Raw genomic sequence first — 13,031 nt, 5'->3', positions numbered from 1 at the left:
GTTGCAATAGTCGAGGCGGAAGATGATGAGGGCATGCACAAGCGTTTTCGTGATTTCTTGGTCAAGGAATGTATGGATCTCGGAAATGTTTTTTTAGTTGGGGTCGGCAGGAGGAGGCAAGAGCTTGGATATGTGGCTTGAAAGAGAGGGCAGAGTCGAGGATTACCCCGATGCACCGAGCATGCAGGACTGGGGAAATTGAGTAGCCATGGATATTGATGGATAGGTTTGGTGGAGGGGTAGAGTGAGATAGTGGAAAGATTACACAAGTTCGGTGCTGCTATAATTGTGCTGACCCAGAGGATCAGGTTTCCAGGTCAATTTTACTGTGTAGTAAAAACAAAGCTCAAAAAACAATAGTGGGAATGAAACACAAGTAGTACAAGAGTATCACCACTAGACAGCGCTAGAGAGCTACAAGACATGCATTATACAGGCAGGATACATTAGTGGTATACAGGCGAGGGGAGTCCAACAACCCAACAATATAAAACTGCCCACCACCAATTAAGGACATTATGGGATCACAGCTCCACCTCAAACCTCAAAACATGTTTTGCCCTAGAATTTGCTGACATAAGGGTTCAGGATATGACTCTCACTACTAACCTTGTCCTGGCCATCCTTTAGAGATGATACTAAGGTTGTACACAGCAGACGAAAGTGTGGGGAGGGGGTTAAGCAACTAAGTTATCAGGTTGGGCAGATCACACAGGCAGATGATAAGGAGGAACCCACATACAAGTCAGTTTGCAAAGGGAGGAAGTAGAAATATTTCAGGATGTGTATCAGAATAGAAAGAACTCAGAACAACCATGACAAACTTTTCACAGCCGACCAGAAGTTTGCCCATGAAGTGAATGCAAGGCCTGCTCCAAATTTAGATGCACCCCAATAACCCAAAAAAAGACGTCCTGGATGGCCACATGAAACCAATGTTCCCTTAATTATTTATTTGGTACTGCCACACTGATTGCCTATGCATTGAATGCAAGGCCTGCCTTGCCACAAAGTTACACCCACCTCAATAACCCTTTGAACCGACGTACTGGATGGCCATATGAAACCAAAGTTTCCATTATTATAAATTTGGTAGTCCCATACTATTTTGCCAATGCATTTAATGCAAGACCTGGCCTGCCCCAAAGTTACACGCACCCCAATAACCCTTTGAATTGAGGTAGTGGATGGCCACATGTAACCAAACTTCCCATCATTAGGAAGTTGGTACTACCATACTGTTTGACTATGCAGTGAATTGCAGTGTTAAGCCTGAAGAACCTGCATCGGAGAATTGCAGTGTTTTTGGATGAAGAAACTGCAGTGGAGAATTGCAGTGTTGATGATGAAGAGCCAGCAGTGGAGAATTGCAGTGGTGAGCCTGAAGAACCTGGAGTGGAGAATTGCAGTGTTGAGGCTGAAAAACCTGCATTGGTGAATTGCAGTGGTGAGGCTAAAGAACACCTGGCAGTGGAGAATTGCAGTGTTGAGGCTGAAGAAACTGCAGTGGAGAATTGCATTGTTGAGGATGAAGAACCTGCAGTGGAGAATTTCAATAATGAAGCTGAAGAACCTGCGGTGCAGAATCTTAGTGTTGAGGATGAAGACCCAAAAGTTGAGAATTGTATTGTTGAAGCAGCTGAACAACCCCTACAGTTCCCTTTATTATGAACTGGGTCTGCCATACTATTTGCCTATGCAGTGAATGCAAGACCTGCCCCAAATTTGCACGCACCCCAATCCCCCTTGGAAAAAACGTGGAGGGCCTCATAAAAATTTTTTCCCATTACAAAGGAGCGGGTCTCCTATACTTGTAATGCCCATACACTAAGTGTATGGGCTGACAAACATTTCCCCCTGGGGGGTACACATCAACATAATGTGTAAAGATTTTTTTTTTAATGGCATCAAAAACACCCTTTAACACAATGATGTGGATGTTGCATCATGGACCACGGTCACCATGGTGATCTAGTGGTGCTGGATGATGAGGATAATGATAAGGAGGAGGACAAAAACAGCAAATAGGGGAAATCAGGAAGCGTATACCCATGTGTGGGTGTGAAGCGGTGTATGGTAATAGAGTTCCCAAAAAAAGACACTGGAGTACAGTTTATGTTTCGCTGCTATCATTCGGTGGTGTACAGAAGTCTGGCCCAATCCATCCCTTGTTCATTTTTCAGTCAGGCTGTCAGCATTTTCAGTTGACAGGTGGATGCGCTTATCAGTTAGAATTACACCAGCGGCACTAAATACCCACTCTGACAAAATGCTAGCAGCAGGGCAGGCCAGGACCTTCAAGGCGTACAGAGCCAGTTCATGCCACGTGTCTAGCTTGGATACCCAATAATTAAAAGGCACAGATGAATCACAGAGGACATTGGTACGGTCAGCAAGGTACTCCCTCAGCATCTTACAAAAATTTGCACTCCTTGTGAGCGTACCCCGTGCCTCAGGGCCTGTGCGAAGGGAGGGTCTGAGAAAACTCTCCCAGAACTTTGCAGTGTTACCCTGCCTCTTCTGGATTGGAGTTGTGTCTCTCTCGCCTGTACTCCTTTGTTGTCCAATGAACTGTGACCTCTGCCGCCAGCGTTTTCAGATGGGAATTTTTTTTAATAATTCCGCATCAAGGGCCCTCTGGTACTGCACCATTTTAGTAGAAGTGTCACCAACCAGTAATGACTGACACCCAAAATTTTGAAAATGCGAGGGTCATGGGAAAGGCAGCTAACAGGCAAGAATTCTGTGTCCTCACCAAGAGGATGACAGACCATACTCTCCTCCTCCCCCTCCCTATCTCAGGCCATTCACTCTGAACAGACGGTATGATAGTTGTGCTTGTAGTACCGTCTAGAGCGCATGAAAGCAGCTCCTGTTCTTCCTCCTCCTCTTCCTCATTGTCACCCAATCCAAGTTGGGATGAGATGAGATGAGGCTAGGCTATGTGTGTAATCACCCTGTATTGTTCCATGCTCATCAATCTCCGCCTGCAATGCATCCTCTTTGATTGTGAGCAGAGAGCGTTTCAGAACACAGAAAAGTGGCCTGGTGACACTAATTATGGCATCATCACCGCTCACCATCTTGATGGAGTCCTCAAATGACACAACTTTTAGCCCACAGATAGGTGAGGTGTGTAACAGAAATTCCAAACTTTAAAACATCTGGCCTGTATTTTGTTTTAAAACAGCAAAATAGTGTCTATAACTAGGCTAAGACACAGCAAAAAACAGTTCAATAGAGCAACAAAAAGGCTACAGTTTTTAGCCCACAGATAGGTGGGTCGTGTGACGGAGATACCAGACTTTAACCCCTTCACTACCAAGGGTGGTTTGCACGTTAACTCCCGGGCCAATTTTTACAATTCTGACCACTGTCCCTTTATGAGGTAATAACTCTGAAACGCTTCCATGGATCCCGGTGATTCTGACACTGTTTTCTTGTGACCAATTGTACTTCATGTTAGTGATAAAATTTCATTCAAATAACTTGCATTTATTTGTGAAAAAAGCAGAAATTTGGCAAAAAAATTTAAAATTTCGCAATTTTCCAAATTTGAATTTTTATGCTCTTAAATCACAGAGATACGGCACACAAAAAACTTAATAAGTAACATTTCCCACATGTTTACTTTAGATCAAGACAATTTTGGAACCAAAATTTTTTTTGTTAGGAAGTTATAAGGGTTAAAAGTTGACCACCGAATTCTCATTTTTGCAACACCATTTTATTTTTACAGACCACATCACATTTGAAGCCACTTTGAGGGGTCTATATGATAGAAAATACCCAAAAGTGACACCATTCTAAAAACTGCACCCATTAAGGTGCTCAAAACCACATTCAAGAAGTTTATTAACCCTTCAGGTGCATCACAGGAATTTTTTTGACTATTTAAAAAAAATGAACATTTAACTTTTTTTCACAAAAAAAATACTTCAGGTTCAATTTTTTTTATTTTACCAAGGGTAACAGGAGAAATTGGACTGCAAACGTTATTGCGCAGTTTGTCCTGAGTATGCTGTTACCTGATATGTGGGGGGAACCACTGTTTCGGCGCATGGCAGAGCTCAGAAGGGAAGGAGCGCCGTTTGACTTTTTCAAGGCAAAATGGGCTGGAACTCAGATCGGACACCATGTCACGTTTGGAGAGCCCCTGATGTACCTAAACAGTAGAAACCCCCCACAAATGACACCATTTTGGAAACTAGACCCCCCAAGGAACTTATCTAAATGTGTGGTGAGAACTTTGAATCCCCAAAAGCTTTACAGAAGTTAATAACGTACAGTCGTACAATTAAAAAATCATATTTTTTCCACAAAAATGACCTTTTCACCCTCAATTCTTATTTTTCCAAGGGTAACAGGACCCTAAAAGTTATTGTGCAATTTGTCCTGAGTATGCTGATACCCCATATGTGGGGGTAAACCACTATTTCGTCGCATGGCAGAGCTCTGAAGGGAAGCAGTGCCATTTGACGTTTTTGGCTGGAATTGAGATCGGACACCATGTCGCGTTTGGAAAGCCCCTGATGTACCAAAACAGTGAAAACCCCCAACAAATGACACCATTTTGGAAACTAGATCCCCAAGGAACTTATCTAGATGTGTGGTGAGCACTTTGAACCCCCCAGTGCTTCACAGAAGTTTATTACGCCCGGGCCTGAAAATAAAAAAATCGTATTTTTTCCACAAACATGATCTTTTAGTCACCAATTTTTTTATTTTCCCAAGGGTACCAGGAGAAATTGGACCTCAAACGTTGTTGTCCAATTTGTCCTGAGTACGCTGATACCCCATATGTGGGAGAAAACTACTGTATGGGCAAAACGTCGGGGCTCGGAAGGGAAGTAGTGATGTTTTGTAATGCAGACTTTGATGGAATAGTCTGCGGGTGTCATGTTGCCTTTGAAGAGCCCTTAATGTACCTAAACAGTGGAAACCCCCCACAAATGACCCCATTTTGGAAACTAGACCCCCTACGGAACTTATCTAGATGTGTGGTGAGCACTTTGAACCCTCAAGTGCTTCACAGAAGTTTATAACGCCCGGGTGTGAAAATAAAAAAATCATTTTTTTCCACAAAAATGATATTTTTGCCCCCAATTTTTTATTTTCCTAAGGGTATCAGGAGAAATTGGACCCCAAAAGTTGTTTTGCAATTTGTCCTGAGTAGGCTAATACCGCATATGTAGGGGTAAACCACTGTTTGGGCGCATGGCAGAGCTTGGAAGGGAAGAAGCACCATTTGACTTTTTCAACGCAGAATTGGCTGGAATTGAGATCAGACGCCATGTATTTGGAGAGCACCTGATGTGCCCAAACAGTGGAAACCCCCCAATTATAACTCCAACCCTAACCCCAACACACTCCTATCCCTAATCTCAGCCCTAACCCTAACCCTAATGGGAAAATGGAAATAAATACATTTTCTTTTAATTTTATTATTTTTCCCTAACTAAGGGGGTGATAACGGGGGGTTTGATTTACTATTTATGGCGGTTTTTATATTTGGCAGCTGTCACACGCTCAAAGACGCTTTTTATTGCAAAAATAGTTTTTGCATCACCACATTTTGAGTGCTATAATTTTTTCATATTTTGACCCACCGAGTCATGTGTGGTCTTATTTTTTGTGGGACGAGTTGACGTCTTTATTGATACCATTTTCGGGCACGTGACATCTTTTGATCGCTTTTTATTCCGATTTTTGGGACGCAGCATGAACAAAAACCTGCGTTTCATGAATTTCTTTTGGGGATGCGTTTACACCATTCTGCGTGCAGTAAAATTGATAACACGGTTTTATTCTTCGGGTCGGTATGGTTACAGCGATACTTCATTTATGTCGTTTTGTTATGTTTTGGCGCTTTTATGCAATGAAAACAATTTTATATAAAAAATAATTATTTTTGCATCGCTTTATTCTGTGAGCTATAACTTTTTTATTTTTTCACTGATGATGCTGTATGGTAGCTCGTTTTTTGCGGGACAAGATGACGTTTTCAGCGGTACCATGGATATTTATATGCGTCTTTTTGATCGTGCGTTATTGCATTTTTTGTTTGGCAGTATGATAATAAATCATTATTTTTTGCTTCATTTTTTATTTTTATTTTTTAAGGGGTTCGCTAAAGGGGTTAACTAATGGGACAGTTTTATAGGGTGGGTCGCTACGGACGCGCTGATACCAAATATGTGTACTTTTATTGTTTTGGATTTTTTTTATTTCCAAAAAATGATTTGGGAATTTTTATTTTTTTATTTATTTAGCGATTTTTTTAAAATTATTTTTACACTTTTTTTTAACTTTATTACATTGTCCCAGGGGGGACATCACTGTCCTGTGACAGATCGCTGATCTGTCACATGACAGATCACTGTGACAGATCAACGATCTACCACAGGCATAGACGCAGACATCCTCATGCCTGCGCTTTGCAGGCACTGAGGAAGCCAGCTCCCTGCAGGCCCCCGTCGCCATATTGAATCCGGGGACCTGCAGGGAACGAACCCCGCAGCAGCGCTGCACATTGCGCTGCTGTGGGGGGCTCAGGGAAGCAGGGAGGGAGCCCCCTCCCTGCCGATGCTTCCCTTTAACCCCCGGTACACCCCGATCATGTTTGATCGGGTTAACGTGTCAGAGGCGGTCACACATTGTGTCGGGTGTCAGCTGTGATAATCAGCTGTCACCCGGCCGCGATCAGCGGCGCTCACCACGTGGGCGCCGCTGATCGCGCTAGACGTAATATTCCGTCCATGGGACTTAGGGCCCAGGTCACATGGTTGGAATATTACGTCCAATGTAGGAAAGGGGTTAAATTACCTGTCCTCAATTTTTTTGTTTTACAGCAAAATTGTTTCAATAAGTTGGCTAAGACACAGCAAACTAAATTCAATGGAGCCCTCAAATGGCAAAATTTGTAGCCCACAGATAGATGAGCCGTGTGTAGAGTTGAGCGATACCGTCCGATACTTCAAAGTATCGTATCGGATGGTATCGGCCGATCTTTAAAAAAAGTATCGGTATCGCCGATTCCGATACCGGAAGTCCCATTCAAGTCTATGGGACTTCCGGTATCGGAATAAGAAAAACCCTTTCCTGCCCTTGTACAGCCTCTCTGGGGTCTGTACGGGCCTTTCGGGGGGCTGTGCCGGCCTGCCAGGGGGTCTGTGCAGGCTCCGGTGGTCTGTGCCGGCCTGCCGGTGGTCTGTGCAGGCTCCGGGGGGCTGTGCCGGCCTGCCGGTGGTCTGTGCAGGCTCCGGGGGGCTGTGCCGGCCTGCCGGGGGGCTGTGCAGGCTCCGGGGGGCTGTGCCGGCCTGCCGGGGGGCTGTGCCGGCCTGCCGGGGGGCTGTGCAGGCTCCGGGGGTCTGTGCCGGCCTGCCGGTGGTCTGTGCAGGCTCCGGGGGGCTGTGCCGGCCTGCCGGTGGTCTGTGCAGGCTCCGGGGGGCTGTGCCGGCCTGCCAGGGGGCTGTGCAGGCTCCGGGGGGCTGTGCCGGCCTGCCGGGGGGCTGTGCCGGCCTGCCGGGGGGCTGTGCCGGCCTGCCGGGGGGCTGTGCAGGCTCCGGGGGTCTGTGCAGGCATCGTCCGATGGGACTACAAGTCCCATCGGGCGATGCCTGCTACCATGACAGTGATTGACACATTAGCCAATGATGGGACAGTAGTAGTCCCATCATCCGGCTAATGTGTTAAATGTAAAAAAAAAAAAAAAAAAAAAATTACATGCTACATACATACAACATGCATACTACATACATGCTACATTCATACTACATACTACATACATGCTACATTCATACTACATAAATACTACATGCAACATACATACTACATATATACTACATGCATGCTACATACATACTGCATGCTACATACATACCACATATATACTACATACATACTACATGCATGCTACATGCATGCTACATGCTACATACATAACACATATATACTACATGCATGCTACATACATACTACATACTACATATATACTACATGCATGCTACATACATACTGCATGCTACATGCATGCTACATACATACTACATACATACTACATATATACTACATGCATGCTACATACATACTACATGCTACATACATACTACATATATACTACATGCATGCTACATACATACTACATGCTACATACATACTACATATATACTACATGCATGCTACATACTACATGCTACATACATACTACATATATACTACATGCATGCTACATACATACTACATGCATGCTACATACATACTACATGCTACATACATACCACATATATACTACATACATACAATACATTCATACAATACATACATAGACATACAGTACATATAACATAGAGTAACATACTTACCAATACTTGTCACATTGTTCCCCGAAGCCATTGTCTTTTCCGGGATAAATATTAACATAACAAACCACAAAAATACTCACCCACGATCCGAAGCAGTCCACGAGTGTGTCCCACGACGATCTTGGGTAGAGAACTGCAGCATCAGATGATGCTGCCGTTCTCTACGGGCTGCAGGAATCCAATGACGGAAGGTAGGTATCCTTCCGCACTGTATTCCTCCGCCACTTAAAAAAAAAAAGTCCCTAGTCTCACTTTATGCCATTGCTGTGTGGGAATTTCCCACACAGCAATGGCATAAAGTGAGACTAGGGACTTTTTTTTTTTTAAGTGGCGGAGGAATACAGTGCGGAAGGATACCTACCTTCCGTCATTGGATTCCTGCAGCCCGTAGAGAACGGCAGCAACAGCTGATGCTGCAGTTCTCTACCGAAGATCGTCGTGGGACACACTCGTGGACTGCTTCGGATCGTGGGTGAGTATTTTTGTGGTTTGTTATGTTAATATTTATCCCGGAAAAGACAATGGCTTCGGGGAACAATGTGACAAGTATTGGTAAGTATGTTACTCTATGTTATATGTACTGTATGTCTATGTATGTATTGTATGAATGTATTGTATGTATGTAGTATATATGTGGTATGTATGTAGCATGTAGTATGTATGTAGCATGCATGTAGTATGTATGTAGCATGCATGTAGTATATATGTAGTATGTATGTAGCATGTAGTATGTAGCATGCATGTAGTATATATGTAGTATGTATGTAGCATGTAGTATGTAGCATGCATGTAGTATATATGTAGTATGTATGTAGCATGTAGTATGTATGTAGCATGCATGTAGTATATATGTAGTATGTATGTAGTATGTATGTAGCATGCATGTAGTATGTATGTAGTATGTATGTAGCATGCAGTATGTATGTAGTATGTATGTAGCATGCATGTAGTATGTATGTAGCATGCATGTAGTATGTATGTAGCATGCATGTAGTATGTATGTAGTATTTTTTTTTTTTTTTTTTTAACATTTAACACATTAGCCGGATGATGGGACTACTACTGTCCCATCATTGGCTAATGTGTCAATCACTGTCATGGTAGCAGGCATCGCCCGATGGGACTTGTAGTCCCATCGGACGATGCTTGCACAGACCCCCGGACATCAGCACAGCCCCCCGGCAGGCCGGCACAGCCCCCCGGCAGGCCGGTACAGACCCCCACAGGGTGCACAGCCCCCCGGCAGGCCGGCACAGCCCCCCGGCAGGCCGGTACAGACCCCGGGCAGTCCACACAGCCCCCCGGCAGGCCGGCACAGCCCCCCGGCAGGCCGGCAGAGACCCCCGGAAGGCCCGAAATGACGGCGCATCATGATGCGCACACACCGCGCATCATGATGACGTCAGGCCGTCAATCAACTGAACTTCCGATTCCGATGCCGAATTCCGATATTGAAAAAATATCGGAAGTCGGTATCGGAATTCCGATACAGCAAGTATCGGCCGATACCCGATACTTGCGGTATCGGAATGCTCAACACTAGCCGTGTGACGAAGATACCCCACTTTCAAATATCTGGCCGGTATTTATTTTTTAACAGCAAAATTGTGTCAATAACTAGGCTAAAGGTCCCGCTACACTAAGCGACGCTCCAGCGATCCCGACAATGATACAACCTGGTAATGATCGCTGGTACGTCGCTACATGGTCGCTAGTAAGCTGTCAAACAGGCAGATGTGCTCAACGACGCAGCAACGATTCGGCGATCCATATAGCAACCTCGGCAGTCGTTGGGACCTTGTCACACAGCAGCTATTCTGACTCACGCCTGCGTCACTGAGTTCTGCGTCGCTGACGTGGTCTGTTCTGCCTTCTTCCATGTATGACGCTGTGTGAATTCCAGCATATGGCGTATCCTTTCATCCACTCCCAGAAACAAGAAACAAGTGCTTAAGTCTATTATTTATTGGGATTATATGGACAACGATGGGAGATGATAACAGATGGTATAGTAGAACACAGTTATGGATAATTTAGCAGATTGTTGTACAAAATGTGGATGATTCAGGTAAAAACTACAAAAGACAGATAATACAGCATATCAGTACTATTAGACAGTATACAATGCACAAATACTGGCAGGTAATAGCAATGCAGGTATTATCACAACAGTAGCAATGATACAGGATGCTGTTATCATGCATTATATAAGAGCTGAGCAATATAACATACCCAGCAGCAAAGGAGAAAGAAATATCTAACACAATTAGTGGCTGCCAGCTTTACACTCACTGAACAGAGGATGCATAACTAGAGGATGCTTATAACAAACATGCAGTAAAATAACATCACAGGAGCTGAACATGCAATGCAAACATCATAGGGGGCTGCATTATGGCTGCAAACAGAGATGCATAACTCATATTTGCATTATCCTTACCGGAATCCGCTTGTTATAGCAATGGTTTTGCAAAGAGCTGAGCTAAACACATGTGGGCTGCTCAGCTGGAGAATGGTTACATGTTGATGACCAAGGCTAGAAGAAGGGGCGGTTCTGAACAATTAACCATTGGGGGAACAGAAAATTCCAAACAGGAATAAAAGAGAAGGGGCAACTTATGACACCAAATGGCCATAGCTGTAACCGCACTTAAAAATATCTAGCTGCACAGAATGGACAGAAAAGGTCGCTCGTCTGTGTCAAACACAGCGATGCTTGCTGACCAGCGGGATGCCAACGATCAAAAAATGGCCTAGGACATTTTGAGCACGATCAGCGATATCCAGCGGGGGGCCGGTCGCCGCTATGTGTCACACGTAGCGAGATCACTGGCGAGGACGCTGCTGCATCACAAAATCTGTGACGTTTCAGCGATCTCGCTAACAATTTAGTTATGTGAGACGGGGCCTTAAGACATAGCAAAAAAGTTAAATGTAGGCCTAAAATGCCACATTTTTTAGACAACAGATAGGTGAGTCGTGTGACAGAGATACCAGACTTTAAATTATCTGGCCGGTATTTTTTTTAAACAGAAAAATAGTGTCACTAACTAGCCAAAGACACAGCAAAAACAGTTCAATATAGGCCTGAAATGCCACAATTTTTAGTTCACAGATAGGTGAGGCGTGTGACGGAGATACCACACTGTAAAATATGTAGCCTGTATTTTTATTTTTTACAGCAAAATAGTGTCAACAACTAGTGTAGTGTGGCATTCTCATGTGGTGTACTCCTGACAGGATATGATGTATCTTATGGTGGCCAAGCTTTCTGTCAGGAGAAGAGTCGTTCCTTATCAAATTACACACACACACAAGAAACTCCACAATACAATACTTGCATAGTAACTGCCTCTAGGCAGAAGATGATGATGATGGTAGTAGTTGGTGCATTTGAGCCCCAGTCAAGAAGCAGCCATAAGAATTTAAAACAGAAGTCTTTTTGCTGAAGGTAATGGGGCAAATTAATTACAAACAGCAGTAAACTCCAGTGAAGGACAGAAGTTTACTGTCAAAACTTAGTCCCCAATCCCAAAGTTTTTTCAGTACATTGTCATCTCTGTGAATATGGTCCAAGAATGTTCCCACATGTTTTTCTCTCTGTTCTAGTACTAGTCAAGTGTGATTTGCTAGCTCTTTCATTACAGAATAATCAGCACTCATTCTATCAGTTAAACCTGTTAAATTGCAGAATTCTGGAATCAGAATAACAGGCCCTGTTGGCATTTTTCTTGGACCTCTTGCTTTTTGGGGATTGTTTATGAGAGCAGTCGGTTTTAGGTCTGTGATCTGCTTGTTAATGTTATATTGATTTTTGTAATAATCGATAAAACTTATTTCACAGCCATCTGACTGCTTGAAAGTAGACTCAAGAGTTAAATCCCAGTTGATATCATCAATACGATATGTACGATTGTTGTATTTATAATAATAATAATTTTCTTTCTATAGCACCAACATATTCCGCAGCACTTTACATTTTAGAGGGGACTTGTACAGACAATAGACATTACAACATAACAATAAACACCTAGATCAAAACAGATACCAAAGAGGGTCCTGCTCGCAAGCTTACAATCTATGAGGAAGAAGGGGAGACACGAAAGGCGGATATTAAGAACTGCATTCTTTGTTCGGCCAGCCATAGTGTAAGAATCGGGTGTTCATAGTGTAGGAGGGAGGGCCCCCGCAGAGTATCCAGGCCGGAACCAGGGGGACCGCCATCTAGGCTCCTAAGGGAGCTGTGCCCAGGGGGCAGAGTGAGAGGGTGGACCACTGAGACTGACAGTACAGCAGGGGGAGGAGCCAATATAAAAGGGGCAGGGAGCCACAGGGGAGTGAGTCAGCAGAACGGCAGAGACGGAGCAGGAGACTGTGGGAGCGCCAGAGGGCCAGAACGACAAGCGGTGACCAGAGAGGAGGCTAGCAGCAGAAGGGAGACTTATGGTGGCCTGCAGGGAGAAGGAGCCGAGCTGACCAACAGGAGACTACCGCTATCCTCCAGCCCTGGGTTGCGGCCTGCCTGCTGCCGCCCACGGCCGCTGCCGCTATCCCCCAGTCCGTTGCGGCCTGCCCGCTATCACCCACGGCCGCTACCGCTCCATTCCAGTCCGCGGCTGCGACTTATCCGTTACCGCCCGCAGCCGCCTCCACCCCACTGCAGTCCGC

The sequence above is a fragment of the Dendrobates tinctorius genome, unplaced genomic scaffold, assembly GCF_039654945.1.
Source record: "Dendrobates tinctorius isolate UK_male_01 unplaced genomic scaffold, ASM3965494v1 ptg000083l, whole genome shotgun sequence".
Taxonomy (NCBI): Eukaryota; Metazoa; Chordata; class Amphibia; order Anura; family Dendrobatidae; genus Dendrobates; species Dendrobates tinctorius.
The sequence above is the reverse complement of the archived record's forward strand: the minus strand, read 5'-3'. Positions refer to the sequence as shown.